The following is a 7,505-nucleotide window of genomic DNA, read 5'->3' as shown; positions in this document are numbered from 1 at the left end:
CTAAAGTTTCGTCGGAACGAAGTTACGGAAAGTTAATTAACAAACGGAGACGTAACAATATACAAAAATTCGAAAGCTATGCTAATATTTGTTTAAAAAATTGTGCAATCAGCTAGTTTGACGTAGTATTTCATTGTGCCAACATTTTATAATATAAAAAACAAAGCGAAAGATAAAGTTAACAGGTGTGATAGATTTAGCTGAAGACAAAAAAAAGGATGCTAGCTTCAAGCTCACTCTCTCGAAACTAAAAATAATATATAGCTGGGTATGAGAAAACGTTACACAAAAATTAACAAATTCCTTATACACGGTTATGTGACAGCAAAAGTAACTTCCATATTCATTAGTATCTCTTGTAAGTGGTTTCACACATTTTAACAATCAAGAGTCTTCCGAGTTAGATCCAAAATGTCTACACGTTGTATTCAATTTATTATATTTACTTGCCCAACAACTATTAATAACTCTTGTCATTAGCGTAGAACAAACTGGGTGTTTTCAAGCATTCTTTCAGTTAAGTCAAAGTAAGTCATTCGACAGCTTTATATGTGTTTGATATAATTTTTTTTTATGTACCTGCCTCTATCTATGATTTCTTCACCTTTGGGTGTTATTGCATGTCAAAATAATGCATTTTATTCATTAATACGTATCTAATAATTACTTTTATCATTAAAACTTCATTTAGAAATCTGTTCAAAAGCTTATGGGAAAAAATACTAAAAATTATATACCTTACATTTTTTTTAGAATTGTCATAGGCCATCTATTCCTTACTTATGTTTCAAATCCATACATGCAAGATTTAATATATTTATATATTTTTATTAAACAATTCCACAGAACTGTATTTTTTTTCAACTACACCTTTTCAAATTCAGTAATATTAAATATGAGACTTTTTAACAGTATTATTCTAACTAAATATTTTAAAAAATTCAAGCTTTATCAATAAGTCTCAAGCAAAAATAGTTATATTACTGATTAATTATTTCTTATATTATTTAATATCACAACTTCCAAAATAATACTGCAGTAGGTCTTATAAAATACAATAAATCTTTGAATAAGAAAGACAGTGTATCTTTATTATCTAAAATACTCTTCAAACTAACTTTTAGTAGAAAAAAGGGGGCTTTTAAATCTTTATATATGTTATGCTGAATACAACTTTTAAAAATAATTCATGTAATACATTATGCAGTTTAGATGTACAAATAGTAAATGTATTTAGTGAATTAGTATCATGGTTAAGAAAATGATAAACATAGAACAAAGTATTTCTTTGTAATGGAACTTGAAGCACTTAATAAATAAAGTAAAAACTGATGAAGATTTGACTGAGTAATGGAATTAACATGATTTCAATCTTTAATAGCATTAAGAATCACTAATAATAGTTTTAAAACAATTTAAAATAGTTCAGAAGCACAATAAATTTTATTAAAGCATATCAAATAAACAACTGCCATATTATGATTGACATAAAAGGTCAATCCATGTTGATGGTTATGTCAAAGAGGCTAGAATATTTCTATACACTGACAAGTCTAATAAAATATACTGGAATTTTCTAAAAGAAACAAACTTGATACATAAAAGTGCAGAATGTGAGATGGTTTAAAAATCTGACACAAACTTGGAGTGGTTCATTATATGGGGAAAAAGTCATGTTGAAACTTACTGTGGCACTTGTGTTGAAAATTAAAAAGTATCTCATTAATGTCATACATTCTTAAAACTAGTAGTACTTTGAAAAAGTCATAGAGATGATTCTGTTTTAAAACTTTTCGGCATTCTATTTTTTTTAACCCTTCTCTAGCAAACTGAGAGAGCTTTCTGAGGGTGAATAAAAAAACACACACAAAAGACACATGTATAGTGATTCTGTCCTAACTGATGAAAATATATATATATATATATATGCACACAACAAAATGAAAGATCATACGATCACTGGAAAACATTAAGCCTCAAACTGTCCATGTGGGTTTTAGTTAAACAGTTATTTTGTTCCAATGATACATATAATCTATTAAAACAATTCTCTAGGCTATTTCTGTAAACAACGTTGCTGACCTTCCTTATAATGCAGAAAACTTTCACAGAAACTCCTTGATCCCTGATTTACACAACTTTTTACCTGAATTTAGTTTTTATACACCAACTGCTTTTTTAAGGTTTTGTTTTAAACAGATGCATAGATAAAAAACAATGCAATATTCACTATAATACTTGTTTTTTGGGATATTTGCCTAAATCTACACAAATGTTATCTCTATAAAGCTATCCTTAATTTGGAAGTGATACACTATAAGGAAGGCAACTGGTCAACAGCTAGTTGACTTGGGCTACTTTAATTGAATGGAAGGATTTGACCATCACTCTTATAATGAACCTGCAGCTCCGAAGTATAGAGTGAGATTTTGTGTGCCTTCTCATTCTGGCACACTAGCCACACCTAACTCTACCCATAATAATCTTAATTATTTATATAGAGAAGTTTTAAGTATCAAATCTATTTTGACAATTTCATAAACGTGCTTGTCTTACAAGAAATAAATTTTTCAATAAAATTCACATGAGAAAAAAATCCCTTTTTTTTTCTAGTTGTTTGAACAAAAATTCACATATTATTTTCAGACTATAAGACAAGTTCTGTATTTTCTAAGCATGCTTAAGATAGTGATTTTTTCCAAAGTAATTTCAAAAAAAAGAAACATGAATTCTACTGTCTACTGTTGTATATTTTAATTGTTAAACCCAACTTTTCTTTATAAACATATTGAAGTTTTGTTTATGTAAAAACAAATAAAAAAAAGAAATGATGGTTGGTGGTGTAGACTAAGTTAATAAAAGTATCTTCTTTATTACTAAGAGATGAAGAAAAAAGCAACCATACAATGTCAAAAAAGAAAATTAGAAATTGTCAGATTCTACAAAAAAAAAAGGTGTTTTTAGTGTCATGAATTTTGGTTTCACAGTGTTGTTTACAAGAAGCATTACACAACTAACTTTATGGCTTCAAATAATAGAAAAAATGTGAAAATCCTGAGTTATAGTTTCATACTGTCATTCACAGGATTACTGGAAGCATTATGACTTTATATACGTTTAAGGTTTTATACATTTAAAACAGAGACTTTTTTTTCATATCTGACTTTTGTGTTTTACTGTTTTCATATTTTGTTGTGTACTACTCTTAAGTTTGTAGGTTAAACAGAATAACATCACAAAGTTACCTATTAACAATAAATGCTGGTTAAGCTTCAATGCATCATCATCATCCAAATAACACTATGTTTTCACTTAAGAGAAATGTTCTTTCAGTTTCTTCTTTACCTGAAATAAAAAGATCCTATTACATTATGTGATTAAATGGCAAGAGAAAATAAAATATTTTAAAATTCAATATTATTATTATTTCTTATGTAAGATTTTTATAATTCAGAAAGTACTCTTGGTATAACAAGTTTTCTGTAACTCTAAAGAAATTGAATCACATTTTAATTTGCAAATAAATACTATATTTGCTTCTGAATATTTTTGTTCAAGAAGCAAAAGTACAACAACACCTATCATCTATTTACTGAGTTATTAAACACATAAAATTCTGCATTTAAGAATTTAACATGAAAATGTATGGGCAAGTTTCTAAAAGTCCCATGGTTGACTAATTGACCAAAAGCAAGTTTACTGCTGTTCATTTAAGCTGCATTAAATTCAAACCTATTTCAATCACTACTGTTACAAACTATTGGATCCTGCCTCTCCATCTAGTAATACTGGACATTTTCTAGTTTGAAATTTAAACTTTTCTCTAATAATTATTGTTACTGTTTTTTGTTATGTGCTACACTGCTTGACAGAATATTTATTTCATGGCTGACCATTATATATTTTTACACTTTTCTCTTGACAAGTTTTGGTTTCAGTTTGCATAATTTATATAGTTTCAAGATACACACTTATTATGAATATCCCTTGTGTTATACAAATAACATTTTAATACATATTAAAGCACTATGATTAATTTTACCTGTTCCACTCTAGTATATATGTGGAGTACCTCTAGTGTGTAGGACATCAATTATCATATGAAGACTTATCCCCACACAACCAAGAATCTTTAAAGTGGCCAATACCTTATCATCATTGTAGCAAACAGCAAGATAAAGTGCATAGATCTTCTGCAAAACACAGGTAAAATAATTATCTATAATAATTGAGTACATAATATTTTCATGGTAGATAAATAATGAACAATTTATTTGTTTTATAGTACTGTTTTGTAATTGTTATTTGTGACATTAAAGCTGATTCAAGGATAAAAAAAAAATTGTATTTAAAATTTGTGGAGGATCACAACTATTACAAAAAAAAATCAGGAATTGGCATATTATTACATGGGATATTTTATATATTTTTTCTTATGAAGTACTCTCTTTCAAATATTGCTTTAATTCCCATATAAAACTAACTACTCATCTGAAAAAACTTACTTCTTGTTCATATGAAACTGTTTTTATTCTCTCTGAGTAGAAATTTGATCAAACATACAAATACAATTAAGAATAATTTGAAACCTAAAGTAACAAAGAAATGTTTGTAAATAATTTTAAAACCATTTTTGTTACAGAACTGACTAATGTATATAAAATATTTAACACACGTACACAGAAAAACAACAGATAATGTTTTATAAAAACTGAAGAACATGTCAAGTTGAAATATTACTTTTATATAAAGTTTTTTAATTGGTCACATTTCAATTTGCATTTTTAACGTAGTAAACTAGAAAAACAAATTATTTTTTGTTTAAAAGATTTGTATGGAAGATTATAAATCTTGTGAAAAGTTTTATAGAAATTTGAAATCTCATCCACATTTTGATGTACTAGCACAGCTTTTTTATTTTTAGGTAGACCTAAATAGCAGTCCAAATGTCATCTCCTAAAAACTTAAAAAAAAGTGGATAAAGTCACTTGAAAGCCTTTAAGATGAAATATGTTTTTACCTCATAGTTCCAGCTATGGACAAAGTCAGACTCAATATATAATTAAGGAGCAGGCATTCACTAAGTTCCACGAGAAAACCTATGAAATATTCTATTCAATTCCTAAAGCATGTAACACACAGAACTTCTATGTATCTGAAGTGAAAAACATCTTCTGATGTGGTGACAGAAAGACCTACAAAAATAACAAGAACAGTTTATTGTACAGATAAAAAACAATCACTGGTGCATATCTAGATGTGTACTAAAACCAGGTGAGATGTAACAAAGTTTATATACATACAGTGAACTATGTCATCATTTCCAAAATTATGATCAGGTTGATGTTAGTAACAATGAGAAAAAAAAAACTGATAAGCAAGCTTGTATAATGTAACTTTTCCCTAAAAGGTACACCTTTATAATCTATGGCAATGTATTGAGGTTGGAGACTTGAGTATGTAACACATAAAATTGGTAGCTGAAATAAATGAGGGAAAACTCATTGCCATTTATCTCAGACTGCTAATGCAATGTTGATGCAGATTAAAAGCAGAAATTTTAGAAAAAGACAACCAAGTATGTATGTGTGTGTGTATATATAGATATATATCTATTTCTTTGTGTAAATACTAAATGAATGATCCTACAACTATCAGAAAATTAAATGTAGTTGATGTCAAACAGCATAGATATATATAGTTTACAGAATGAAAATCTGGGCATCTTCAAGTACATGGTTTTTACAGAGTAACATAAAAGTAAGTTACATTACAAAAAAGTGCACACATAGAATGAGTTTACAATACAATAACAGTGAAAATGTACCTTCAAAAGCATTGTATTATCTATGGTTAGATATATCATGTATCGAGGATTGGATAAACCTGATAAAATCAAGCCAAGCAGACTCTGTTTGTGTATAATAATTTACCTTTTATATGTCATACAGTGTGATCCATAGAAGAACAGCTAAAACTATTTCTAAAAATGAACAATCAGTTAATAAACATATTCAATATAGAAAATATTTTCAGATCAGGTTGTATAGTCAGCATGGTTTTTATTATAACTCTTGCTGCAATTTTCATACATATGTTTAACTGCTATACCTTAGATTTCATCATCAAGAGTTAGCACTATAAACACTTAACTCAAACATGGGTATTATTTAACTTGCACCTAAATTGATAGTAAGTTTCAATGTAAAAATATCATTTTACAGGTATCTATTAAGATAAAATCATCCAAAATGTTTAAATATAGAAATATTTAACAGTTAACAGAAGACTGGATTTTGTACCTTCTTTAAATATACTGTTATCCAAAAAAGTACTGTTACCCCTTTATTTCACTTTGTGATTGAGAATGAAGGGTCTAACAGGATGTTCCAAAACTACTCTTAAAGTTAGAATACCTATAATTATTCTCAATTTACAATGTGCTAACTCTTCTTTTATCCCAAATATGTTTCAACCAATGTCTAATTTATTTTATATTCAATTACTTATCAGGTTTTCTCAGATGTTTAAAACTAGTACATACTAACTAAGCACACATAAAACTTAGTGCTAAGATTAGCAAAAAATGTCTATATTCTAAATGAGCTTTCAAGGGCCAGAAAACTAATAATTTGAGAATACTATATTAATAATATAAGGTTGAGATGCATCGTATATATATATATATTACACACTAGTTTCAAGATACATGTCTAAAGAAACTACACATTCTACGAAAACACTATGTTAAAATAAATCCCAAAAAACAAATCAGTTGACCAAACCAGTAAAGAAAACAAAAAGGAATCTTTAGGATCTTAGAAAGCTTCTAGTTGAAAAATAAATATTTATCCGACAGCTTAGGATAAGAAGAATGAAATAACAAAGTCAAAGGGACTTTTTTGAAAACAGTATACTACAGTATACATTGCAGAACGACAACAAAAGTACTATCAGGGTAATAATATGTAGTATCAACACAACAAAAAATTCTCTTATGAAAATGTTCAGACAATCAAACGATGTTTATTGTTAGAAAGACATCTTACAGATTTCATAAAAATTATGTGATCACAAAACGAAAAAAAATTTTATGTAAGGAGGTCAAAAATTTTGCACTCAAAATTTTGTAACTTTTCACAAACTTTTCAGCACAAAGCATTTAAATATTTATTTTGCTTTGCAGAAAGCCTAATACTTCAAATGACAAATGACAAAAAATTATTATCTGTTTGATGTAACATTACTATTTATAATCACTCTTCATTGGCTTGACCAGATCTCCCACATTGATCTGACAAATGCTAACCAAATTTTATAACCAAACAGTCATAGGAAACTGGAAGTGCTGAAGATAAATAAAACAAGCAAATACATTTATCCTTGAAAGAATTAGTCATAACTCATGAGCAGTCACCCCCAGGCACAGGTGTGAAGGGGTGCAAAATTTCCTCTGGCCTATAATGCCTATTAATTAATAATTATGCCCTCCCCTAGAATATAGC

At 28.0% G+C, this 7,505-nt stretch overlaps 1 protein-coding gene across 1 annotated transcript in view; it reads right to left on the bottom strand.

The window, feature by feature from the left end:
• Window positions 1–7,505, bottom strand: part of LOC106478787 (TPPP family protein CG45057-like) — a 45,394-nt gene that overhangs the window by 33,341 nt on the left and 4,548 nt on the right. The window contains exons 2-4 of the mRNA XM_013939356.2: window positions 5,021–5,195; window positions 4,043–4,193; window positions 3,246–3,345 (exon numbers count right to left, since the gene is read on the bottom strand). The gene's annotated coding sequence lies outside the window, so the exon portion shown is untranslated. The remainder of the gene's footprint in view (window positions 1–3,245; window positions 3,346–4,042; window positions 4,194–5,020; window positions 5,196–7,505) is intronic.

The sequence above is a fragment of the Limulus polyphemus genome, unplaced genomic scaffold, assembly GCF_000517525.1.
Source record: "Limulus polyphemus unplaced genomic scaffold, Limulus_polyphemus-2.1.2 Scaffold249, whole genome shotgun sequence".
In the NCBI taxonomy this organism is placed as follows: domain Eukaryota; kingdom Metazoa; phylum Arthropoda; class Merostomata; order Xiphosura; family Limulidae; genus Limulus; species Limulus polyphemus.
This window is presented reverse-complemented; position numbering and strand designations above follow the sequence as displayed.